At 41.8% G+C, this 12,855-nt stretch overlaps 1 protein-coding gene across 1 annotated transcript in view; it reads left to right on the forward strand.

Annotated features, from left to right (window-relative positions):
* LOC137654342 (uncharacterized) overlaps positions 1-12,855 on the forward strand; it is a 212,023-nt gene that overhangs the window by 89,409 nt on the left and 109,759 nt on the right. The gene's annotated exons all lie outside the window — the stretch shown is intronic.

Consider the following 12,855-nt stretch of genomic DNA (forward strand, 5'->3'; position numbering starts at 1 on the left):
TTGTGCGTTACCTGGGTTCTTCCACCTGCCTTGTTCGGAGGGCCACACCTGCGGTAAATTCACGTCGGTGGTGGATATGGATTCATACAGCCTTTGTCCCATCAGCAGAGGTCAGGGCTGCGACAAAACTAACAATTGTAATAAGTGTCGGGAGTGGTTTTCATCCCAGTGGGAAAGTTTTGGGGGTAGTCTAAGCAGAACTCTTCTCCTTCCAAGGCTGCATCCGAGTAGAAGAGACATAAGTCTTTTTTTTCTGTGTCCCAACCTTCCTCCGAATCTCCTACTTGGATGGCTTCCTCTGGGGTTCCGACAAATAGTAGCTCTAGTTGTTTAAACCCTGGTCAACCTTGGTTCGTGAGACAGTGGTGCCTCCTATAGTGAGGTGGCCCTGGCTCTTCCCCCCAAGTGAGGCCGTACCTCTTTCTCCTTCGTTACAGATGTAGCCTTCATTGGAGTGCCCTGTTCTCCTTCCAAGGAAGCGTTGCTGGGGTTCCTGCACCGTGGAGCGGATCTACGGCGATCGTCAGTGTCAGACGTCGACCTTTTGACCTTAGTTGATGTAGTAGTTTGGGAGGCCTCGTCTGCTGCCCTGACAGTGAATCCTGTGGCTGCGTCTTCTACTTCATCTGCCGCCACCGAGGCCGGCACTCCTTCCTGTGACTAAAATTCTTTTGGCGGGGGGGGGGGGGGGGGGGGTTTGGAAGCAAGTCCATGGTGTGTCTCCTGCGAGTGTTCTTCTTTCTAGTGTAGGGGCACTCGTAGAGACTTCTCTTAGGAGGCCTGTTGACCGTCAGCTTGTTGATCCAACGGTTGTTCATCGTCGTGTTGTTGGCAGAAGACCTCGCCGTGTTTGTCTCCCTTTTGCCTTCAGGGTGTTCCTGCTCCTTCGGCAAAGAGACGCCTCCTCACGTCTTCACTTTTGCAGTCTTCTTCTTCAGAGGAACCTTCTTGTCCTGCCTCTTCTAGTTCCCGACCCTTGCTTTCTTTTTCGGCCTCGGTTTCTCCTCAACGAAGTTCGGTTCATTTGTCGCCAGCAAGGGATCATTCACAATCTCCTCCAGACAATTTGTCTCCTCTCAAGGGTCACATATCTTTGCTGGAGCTTGCAGCAGCAGTTCAAAGGCAGCATTCTCCGTCTCGTCAGGCACCTGTTTGACGTTCACATGCTTGTCAGTTCCGCCATCTTCCTGCAGCTCTTAATCGCCCACTTTTTCTGACAGCCCGTAAATCGCCTGTCCATCGACAATCGTCTGCCCAGCCGACTGCTCGTGAACTGGCCACTCGTACATTGCTGACCACTTGTGAATGGCTTGGAGCTCGTAAATCGCCTGCTGAGTCATCCTCTCGGGAATTGCCCATTTGTCAGTGTCGGGACCTGCCTCTACATCGGTCTCCTACCCATCAGTGTTCTCGCAAGTGTGAAGCACCTGCTCAGTGTTTGCACGCGTCTTCTTGTCAATCGGCGACTCTCCATACAACATGTCAACTGGAGCGTTGCTTCCAACAAACTGCGACAACATGTCGATCACTGTCAGAACGTAAACGTCCAACGGTGCCTGAATCAATGGTCTGCTGTCCGCCTTCTCGTCCTGGGATTCGTGAATCGTCGACTCACCGCCCATCCTCATGAAGAGGTATCGATTGACCCCGCAATTTCGTGGCAATGCTGGTTGACGCTTAATTTTCTCCTGCTCGACAATCGTCATCGATTCACCAGTGCTAGGCTACACGTCTGCAATCGCCAGCACGTTTACATAAGGAGATTCCTCGACATTCTCCTACGCGTTAGCGGCTCTCACTCACCCCCTCTTATGGCTTTCGGGTGAAACGCTTATTAAACAGTCTGGATATAATTAGAAGTAAGGTACTTCCATTCAAGGTATCATCAGTGCCTCCATGGAAATTACCAGAGATATCTTTTTGTAAATACTTTATTGGAGTTAAGAAGAATATGACTGACCTAGAAGCCAGGTCTCTTTTTATGGAACATGTTGAAGAACATAGAGGATCAATTTTTATATATACTGATGGCTCCAAATCTAATGCTGGCGTTTGATTTGGAGTACATAGTAATGATTTTAATTGTAGAGGTGCAATTCCTCTAACAGCTTCCATATTTACTGCCGAACTGTATGGTATATTAACTGGTATTGAGAAAATAGCATTGGAGGAGGAGGGTAATTTTACAATTTTTAGTGATGCAAGGAGTGTTCTTCAAGCTTTGGAAATTTTTAATTCTAGTAACCCTCTAGTTTTAAAGATTTTAGAATGGCTCTTTATTATTGGACGGAGAGGTATAACAGTTCGATATTTTTGGGTTCCAGCACATGTAGGTGTGTCTGGGAATGAGAAGGCAGATTCACTGGCGAAGATTGCTGCATCCGAGTTGCTGCCAAAAAGGTATCCCATTCCGTGAAATGATTACCTACCTAACATCAAGAAATTGGTTTGCAATAAATGGCAACAGCACTGGGATAGTCTAGATGGCAATAAAATGAGAGAAGTAACAAATGTCATAACTCCTTGGAGGTATAACATGATGCCCCAAAAATGGGAGACTTCTCTTTGTCGTCTCCGTATTGGTCACACTCGGTTGACACACGAGTTTCTGCTGAAGGGCCAACACCAACCGTATTGTGACGACTGTTTGGTACCTCTTAACAGTGAGGCATCTATTGACCGAATGCCCCAATTATAATAACTTGTGGAATAGATATTTGTTTGAGGCTCAAGGTGAGGGTGGCAGGTTCATCCTTGCCAAGATTCTTGGAAATGATGTGTCCTACTATGCAAGTGGCAGTTTTAGATTTATTTCGGAAGCGGGTCTTTTGAAAACTATCTAACTTTTATAATGACATTTAACTTTTATGGTTTTAATTAAATATTCTTTAATAATTTTTTTATATATATAAACTAAATGATATCGGCGTCAATGACCTTAGATGTCTGGATGCCTGGAAACCTTAAATCAATCATTCAATTTAGATATGTGTCCGAAGCAGGGCTTCTTAATGCTATTTAACTTTTATAACATATTTACGTCTCTGGTTTTAATTAAATATTCTTTTAATCTTTATTTACAATAAACGATATCGGCGTTAATGACCTTCGATGTCAGGAAGCCAGAGAACTTCAAATCAATCAATCAATCAGAAATACTTGTTTTATCTGAAAACAAAATCTTATGCCACTTCTATTGAAAATTTAATATTTTTTTAATGTCTTTCTAAGAAGTGTGTCTATTTACACTTGTGTAAAAAACACGCGTCACTTAGTGTTAAGTCTGTTTCATCACCTTTGTACACTGGAACAGTCCATAATGTCACCTTGATAACATTTCACTTACCATGTTGCACTATAATGTGCCAACATGTACACCCTCTAGAATTATAGTCCCACATAATTCACTGTTCCTTGCAGCACTAAGCGACGGGTTTTAGAACACTACCTGCCGCCACCGCGAATCATTTTAATTCTTGCACTCGCTTCGCGTAGTGTTTGAAAAACACTGGATTACTTCCATCCAGTAAACGAGCGAAGGCTCTCGAAATCCCTGAGCTGGAAAAAGTTTAACTATGAAGGAATTTTCCTAAGATCATGACCTGCGGGTGTACTGTCAGGATCTGCTCTGCGAATGAAGTAGGTGATCTTCGCCCTTAGTCGTTTCAAGGATAAGTTTGAGCCAGATGTTTCTCCTTTAACACGTTGACTGCGATTGGCAATGGTGTGAAACGGCCCAATGGGCGTTATCTTTAACCCCAATTAAAATCAGTAACCAGCTAGCTATTGACGTGAGAATTGTTATGGTGTATCCGTAAGGTAAGCCGAGTGCTCAGCCAGTGTAAAAAGCGTGACTTTATGTGGTACACTTCGCCTGACATAACAAAAGTCTTCATTACAGGCGTTGTGTACCTAATATGGACATAATAGATGTGGTCATATATGGCTCAAGTCGCCCAGAACGATTAGAGATAATTCGGCTGGCGTTGTGTGCCGAATATGGTCACATTTTGGATGTTCAGTTATGGTGCATATCGCTCAGACTGATCTAGGGAATTACCGTATGCAACATGTACCAAACATGGCTCATACTCAGTGTGACACACACATATATAACACATTTGTATGTTTTCATATATGCACATAAAATTTGTAGTACACACGTGTGTATATAGGAATATATATAAACATACACTTGAATATAATACATAAGATGGACATACAATTTACAGACACACACATTAGGAAACATATATACAGTCTGTATTTTTGGGAATATAAATTTATATTTCGCATAGATAAAAGTATTTACATACAAGTAAATTATTTAGGTCTTCAGTTATTCATATATATCTGTCCATCTGTATACGGTAGCCCATCTTTTTGTACCTGTCTATCCACGTATATACATACATATATTCACACTTATGCGAGAGAGGAATAAAATGTGGAAAAGAACTCTTCCTTATGTCTCTATAAGAGAATGTATTATAATATAAAATATTAGAAAATTAGATAAAGGAAGTAACAGAAAAAGGAATGACACACATACACACAAAATGGGTAGTTCATATATATATATATATATATATATATATATATATATATATATATATATATATATATATATATATATATATATATATATATATATATATATATATAGCCTACTTGCATATACAGACTGATATACAAATTACCCATTGTCCCAATATGATGAAAAATTAACATCCCAGAGAATACTTGAATCCTTGCCTTCCTTTTAGTACCATATGTATGTATGTATATTTACTGTATGTATGTATGCATATATATATATATATATATATATATATATATATACATATATATATATATATATATATATACATACATATATATATATATATATATATATATATACATACATATATATATATATATATATATATATATATATATATATATATATATATATATATATATATATATATATTTATATACTATATATATGTGTGTTTGTATGTATGTAAGTATTACCTTCTCTGTCATTTTTACTTATTCCTTTATATTATATATATACACACTGTATATACGCAAAAGCGTACATATGCATACAGAAAACATTCCCTGACTGAAGCTACTGGCCCCAAAGCTAAGACAAGAAGGCTTTGTCATTCCTGTTATGAGATACTGTCACAAAATAAAGGAAGTTCTGTAGCTCAAAAGAAAGTACGAAGAGTAAGCACATAATGTGAGAGTTGTGAGGGTAAACCTTCTCAGTTGTTTCAACTTGAAACATTCAGTTTGAAGAATATAAATTTGTGTATTTTATTGGTTTTTCTTATGTAGAAGCAAAACAGAAAAAATGTTAATTTTATACTTGTACTCTAAATACTACATGATTTCCTTCATCATACATTGATATTTTTTCACCAAGAAAAGGACACTATTTTTTTCAGAAGTAAAATGTTTACCAAACTGACTTATTTTTCTATTGAATTTATATAAATATAATCTAGGGTTAAAAGGATAGCATTTTTATTGATCTAATGATAAGGTTTTCAATTTTTTTACTGAAAGAAAGAATTAATAAAAAAAATATGCTCCTTTTGCTAGCATGTGAAGATTATTTTCAGTAATAAATAAAGTGTTTAGTTAATGTTCTAGTTTATTTTAATTAATTTCCAATATATTACAATAATATTTTGGTAAAAAAAAAGCCCATTTTGATAAAATTTTGATACTTGAAAAAAATATATAATTCTTAGCATGTGTACCACATAGGGTACACATCGCTCATTCAGAGAGTCCTCTGTGAACCATATGTGGAGCACATCGCAGTCAACGTGTTAAAGAGCTGTCCTCCCCTGAAGTCGGAAGTTCTACGAAGATAGACCTTTAGACTCTCCACTGGACACAGCGAGACATCTTCTTTCAGAGGGCAGATTCTCCAGGGACCCCACCTCTTAGTGGGTAGCTCATTCTTGGCAAGAAACGTTGGGTCGGGAAAGAGATTCAGCTTTCCCGTTTCACCAAACCGGATATGGCCCTCTTCCCGAGAAAGGGCCACTATCTCACTAACTCTAGCCCCTGAGGCTAGAGCAAAAACAATATAACTTTTTGCGTCAAATCTTTCAGAGCGCAATTTCTGGGTCGACCTGTGACGCCCGGTGAAAAGGGTCCTTCCTTACACTTTTCTGATATAAATACTTCCAAATATACCAGAGAAAGTTAAAGTATGGAATGCAGAGGTTACTACCCTTGCGCGAGCACCCAGTGGGCGTCGTGTATAAAGCAGGGGCGTGTGAAAACCACTATTCACAGGCTGTCTTCCATTTAGATAATTCCTTCATCAAAGGGAAATGCCTAACAGAGGCCCTAGTTACCTTACCTGAGCCACTCTACCGACGCCCGATGCTAGCGACATCTGAACTACATCCTTCTGTTGGACTTCGTAAGCGTCGTTTTGTTTTTGTGTGCCGCTTGGTTTTCGCTCTGTTTTTGTGAAGTTTCATCATGACCGAGGCTCTCCTTGCTCCTGCACCAATGTTAAGTACCATAGATTGTTTTGACAGATTTGTTAGTACCGGGCTAGTGTTATCTTTATTTATTTTAGTGTTTTTAGTGCGTACGGCTTTGGCCTTCCACGGCGGTGGCGGCCATTGTTCTTGTTTACGATTTTACGTTTAACTTGTTATGCCCGTTGGTACTCTTGTCATAGGTTCATTATCCTTTATATTCTTTAGGCCTTATGCCGGGATTTTGTTAAAAATTTCATTAGACAAGTATACTTGAAAAGCATAAAGCAAGGGTCTAGTTAAGGCAGATTTGCACATAGTTATCGTTTTGGCTGCTAAACCTTGTTCATGAGGGTGAATAAAGAAAGATAAGCAGAAATCTGTCAAGATTTCCTTTGGATTTCTTGCCTTGACAAAGGCCACCCACTTCTTCCAAGACTACTTGTATTGCCTTCTGGTAGATATAGACTTGTATTCCTCTAAAAAGTCTATACTCTTCTTCGAGATCCCAAGCCTTTTCTTTAATGCTAGGGAGAGAAAACCATGAGATGAAGGTCTTGGGTTTTCTGTAATGTAACGAAGACAGTCTACTGTTGAGACAGAACCGAGTCCGGCAGGGGAATCAGCCTCGGCTGTAATTCCAATATTAGAGGGACCCAGTTGCTCCGGGGCCACTTGGGAACCACTGGGGCTGCGGTTCTTTGAAAAGATCTCGGCTTGTTGAGGACCTTCATCAGCAGGCTGGATGGAGGGAACAGATAAATCCTGGTCTATCTGTTCAGTCGAGGGACATGGCGTCCACTGCTTCTGCTAGAGGGTCCTCGTGTGGGGCCACGTATCGAGGAAGTGTTGTCGCTCGTCGCAAAGAGGTCGATCTGCAGTTCCGGGACTTGATGTAAGATGAAGGAGAATGATCTTGCGTCTAGGGACATCTGACTCTATCGGAGTTAGCCTGGATAGAGCGTCCGCTGTCATATTGTGGAACCCTTGAAGGTGAACTGTTGATAAGTGCCATCTCTTCTTTTCCGCTAATTGGAAGATGGCCAACATTACTTGGATGAGTTGAGGTGATCTCTAGCCTTGACGATTCAGACATCTCATTACCTCCTCGCTGTTCAGAATCAGTCTTATGTGGGTTGAAGGGCGAGGGGATAATTTCTTCAGTGTGAGGAAGACTGCCATGGCCTCCAAAATGTTGATATGGAAGGTCTTGAATAGAGAGGACCAAGTTCCTTGAACTTTCCGTTGATGAGAGTGACCTCCCCAACCTTCCAATGAAGCGTCCGTGTGGATGGTGACTGAGGGTGGAGGCGGTTGCAGAGGTGTTGACCTCTTCAAGTTCTTGGCCTCCGACCATGGCTTGAGAAGTGATCGTAGTCGGATCGGTATTGGTCTTAGATCTCTTAGAGCGTTTGATGTGTATCTTCTCCAGAATCCTGATGCATCTTTTAGCTGTGCTCTTAGCACTGTCTGTCACTGATGCAAACTGAAGGGAGCCCAGCACTCACTCCTTTTGGCGTCTTGAAATCATATTGGATTTTAGAAGTGTCTTGACAGATCCCGCTATCTCTCTCCTCTTCTTAATGGAATGGGGAGGTGATGTGTTAAGTCCCAATGAATGCCTAGCCATTAAAACTTCTGAGCTGGAGACAGTCGAGACCTTTTGGTGTTGATCTTGAATCCCAGATGTTCCAGGATCTGTATCACTTTCTTGGATGCTTGCATGCATTTCGACTCGGATGCTGCCCACACCAGCAAGTCGTCCAGATAGGATATCACCTGGACACCTTGTAGGCGTAGTTGTTGAACGACTGCTTCTGCAAGCTTTGTGAAGATCCTTGTGGCTATGTTTAGTCTGAAGGGCATGGCTCTGAAAGCGTACTTTCTTTTTTGTAGCCTGAATCCTAAGTAGGAGGAGAGTTGGCGATTGATCGAAATAGAGTGGCGACAAATCCAGAATGACTGTTGAGTTTGTCCGAGTCCTGCTTGGGAACACAAAACAGCCTTCCTTGGAATTTGATGGACTTTGCCCTCCTTATCACCCGTTTGCTCAAGGGTTCTCAGGTGTATTCTTCCAAAAAGCGGGTGGGGTGTTGGAAGAATTAAGGAAATGATGGTGGAGCTGTCTTCCAGCTCCAACCTAGTCCGTTCTTGATTAGGCTGTGGGCCAAGGGATCTAAGGTCCAACGATCCCGGAATAGTCGGAGTCTTCCTCCTACCGGAAGCATCTCATTGCTTCTGGTTTCCGGAGGGCTTGCCTCCTTGACCGCGTGCTCCCCTACCCCCTCTTCCTCTCGAGGGACGTCTAGAGGAATCTCTATTTGACCCCCTACCTTTAGGGCGAAAGGTAGTGGTCTGCCTCCCAAAGGCGGGAGTAAAGACAGGTGACCGAGTCACCACCTGCTGGGGTATCATCTGGTAGGTGGGTTAGGGCTGTGGCACCATCTGGGGCATCGCGGTCTTGGGAAGTTGCTGTTGTCTAGCAGGGCGAGAGGGCACTCTTGGCCTCTGTCTTCCATTTCGGTTGGGGACCTTCATCCGGGGAAGACTTCCTCTTAGCCGACATTCCCCACTTTGGAGAAGATTTTTATTCTCCGTGGCGGTCTTGTCGACTATCTCTATGACCACTTGATTCGGGAAGAGGTCTTTCCCCCAGATATTGGAAGATATCAAGTTCCTGGGTTCATGTTTGACCGCAGCCGAGGCAAACACGAACTCCCTACAATCCCTTCTAGCCCTAACAAAGCTATAGAAATCCTTAGTTAGGGGTGCCAAGTGTGTTTTGGTTATGACCATGAACATATCTGTGGACCTCTGTGCACTGGCCATTTCCTCCAGGGTCACCTGGAGGGACAGAGAGGCAGCAAGCCTTTCTTTCGTATCCTACTCCCTACACAGGAGAAATTCAGACAACTTGGGGAGGTTTTCGCTAAACTGACGTCCAGCGATATCGGCCTCCAACTTCTCGACTGAGAAGGTAAGCTGTTTGTCTTTCCAGTCTTTGTGATCCGTTGGCAGGGGTAGGGAAAGGGTCCTACATTCCTCTAGTGTAGGGCAAGGTTTCCCAGCTTTCACTGCGTTGATCACTGCCTTAAACCCTTTTTCCGCAAAGGGGAAGGCCATTGTTGCTGGAGCAAGAAAGGAAGGCTGTTTCTTGCTCAGGGCTGTCACCTTAGAGTTGGTAAAGCCCCTGTCCTTCAGACTGCTGGCTAGCAAAGCCTGAGCCTTTGTATGGTCAAGCACTATAACCTCCTTGGGCTCTGTCTCCTCCTTGGATACAGGTTCTGTCCTTAGACGAACGAAGCAGTCAGGATAGGACACAAAGCTGGGCCAGAACTCAATGTCCTAAATAAGGACAGCTCCCAGCTTTTCTGAGATGAAGATCTTGCCGTTCGTTATTGGCATGTACTCGGCATGCCTCCCTGGGTTTACCTCGGAACACGAGGGAAGATACTTCACGTTAAGTCTCCTATGAGACCCACGGGCCGCTGCAAGCTGGTGAATCTCCTTCCTTAGGGCAGCTTCCCTTTCTTCGCTCTTCTTTTGAAAGGTCTCCATCATAGCTTTGATGGCAGACAGGGTGTCATCCGACTTTTCAGGTTGAGGAACGGAGGACGTAGAGAGCACTGGGTCTGGAGCAGGAACAGACGAAAAAGACATTGTTTTGACTTCATCCTCTTCTGTCTTCCGTCTCTGGAGCCGACGTTGACTCCTCTTGACCTTCAGCCAGATCCTTTTCGGTGTCTTTTGACACCTCTGACCTTCAGCCAGATCCTTTTCGGTGTCTTTTGACACCTCTGACCTTCAGCCAGATCCTTTTCGGTGTCTTTTGACACCTCTGACCTTCAGCCAGATCCTTTTCGGTGTCTTTTGACACCTCTGACATCCTCTAATCATCTAGATGGATGTCCTTCATCGCATCCGAGACATCCGTGTCCACGGCTATCTGGATGCAAGGGATCTCGGGGTGAGGCTGAGGAATGACAGCATCCGTAGATGCTTTGGGAAATAGATAGGCCTTCATATGCTCATTGGGGAGGTAAGATCCTGTGGCCTTTTTCTGGAAGCCACGAACCCATCTGCGCAGCTTGTTCCGAGCTGCATCCCTTGACTCTGTTGTCTTGGGGTTTTCAAAAGCCTCATACACCAAGTCTTCGCGCACAGTACATACCTGGGGGGTCCCAGTATTTGAGAGGTCCCTTGGTAATGAAACAATGGGTGTGTGTCCTACACTCCAGATGGCCGCAGAAGTCCCTGCTACGCATGTTATAGAAGACGCTACCACAATTCACATGGTCCTCCTGTAAAGAGAGGAAAATAAAATGAGTATAAAGTAGTTCATCTCACTAGATAAACTAATAAATATATTATTTTCCATTTTATTTTTTTGCATATAGCTTAGGGTAGATAGGCTAGAAATGAATTAGGAAAGACACATCGTGTGTTTCCCGCCCAGTCAATTGCTGTGACCTCCCTTAATATTAACCCTAGGGTTATCCTCCTCAGGAGGCCCGGTGGAAGAGTCTAGCCTATAAGGATAGAAAAGTGTAACTAACACTAACTTCCAAAAGGATCAATAATGAGGGTCATTAACAACTAATCATATATCAGTATATAGAAAGGGAATTCCTTTCCCAATCTTATAAGGTCTCACAATAGACTGCGCCTGGACACAGAGTATGTTGGAAATTTTAACTACTGTATACAGTAGGGTCCCGAATTATGCGTGTTCAAATTATGCGATTCCCCATTTATACGGTCGGTAGTTAAAAAAAAACAAAATTGTTTCTGCAAAGCTGTTCAAAGTCTGCAAGTCAAGTACTACAAAATATATCAAATCTATTGTCTTTTTAGGTATAATGGTAGCCCTAAATACAGTGCTTGATAATAAATGTTACCAAAACGATATTTATCTTACATTTTATTAACATAATTTCATAATAAATAGCCTCTTAAAGGATAAAATTCCATATCAACAATGAAATCAACTTTTAACTATGCAGATCTAACTGACTAAATGTAAACAGAATTGTGGTTACATTCTCGGCAATCTTTATCTTTCTCTAACCTTTCGATAATTTTAATGGTATTGTTAATGAAGGTATATTCAAGCATTATTTTTATTTAGTATAGAATATATAAAAGCTTTAGTTTTCCCTGTGGGTATTCAAGGTTCTCACACATAGGCTGGGATCGTTTATCGGCAGTGAATAGCGTAAATTTCGGTAACAAGTCAGCAATATTTTGTCATCTTCTAAATAGTATAGATATGCTTTACAATGATTTGTTTTGTATAGTACAAGGTGTAATTATAAAATCCTCTCTCCAAAAGAGAGAGAGAGAGAGAGAGAGAGAGAGAGAGAGAGAGAGAGAAGAGAGAGAGAGAGAGAGAGAGAGAGAGAGAGAGAGAGACTCAAATATCTCTCTCTCTCTCTTCTCTCTCTCTCTCTCTCTCTCTCTCTCTCTCTCGTCTCTCTCTCTGTGGTCTCTCTCTGTGTCTCTCTGTCTCTCTCTGTCTCTCTCTGTCTCTCTCTCTGTCTCTCTCTCTGTCTCTCTCTCTCTCTCTCCTCTCTCTCTCTCTCTCTCTTCTCTCTCTCTCATCTCTCTCTCTCTGTCTCTCTCTTCTCTCTCTCTCTCTCTCTCTCTCTCTCTCTCTCTCTCTCTCTCTCTCTCTCTCTCTCTCATGAAATCTTTGTTACTTCACAAAGCAATCATGATTCAATTTTCCCTACTTAATCCAATCTCGCACTGTCACATCGAACGTTATAGCGGTAACTTAATTGTTCGACAACTTTAGAAATCGGCCTGGTACTTGCTTCTTCTCTTACTTTTTTTTTTTAGATGGTTTCATAATTGAGGGGGGTACAAGTTGACTTATAACTGAAGTTAGGAAAAAGTATTTTGGATATGGAATGGAGAATCATCTTTAGTAACAGTTCAGAATTATCGTAAATTATCATTCGGTCATTAGCGGCAGTTTGTTATTGTTGATTAAACGCCAAAAAAAAAGAATTTTTTTTTTCCTGCTTTGCTACGTATGTAGGATTTTAATATAGATATGGTAAATAATATTTGTAATAACATATTTACTAAAAGCTTTCAATATCATTATTTATCACTTTCATCATGCGCGTTTAATGCCTTCGTTTGTTTATTACGATCGAAGATGGAAGGTTTCTGTTTCGTGCGGCGTCATAAAGAAAAACATTATATAAATGGCATTCATTTCATTTATTTAGAAGTCCTAATTAATGAAAACATTGGTAATAACAAAATAAACATATAATCAATACTTGGTAAGATTGCTGTCGATGCAAAAACTAACCTACTGTATACACAGATGTGTAAATGCGTC

The sequence above is a fragment of the Palaemon carinicauda genome, chromosome 15 (genome assembly GCF_036898095.1).
Source record: "Palaemon carinicauda isolate YSFRI2023 chromosome 15, ASM3689809v2, whole genome shotgun sequence".
NCBI classification, from domain to species: Eukaryota; Metazoa; Arthropoda; class Malacostraca; order Decapoda; family Palaemonidae; genus Palaemon; species Palaemon carinicauda.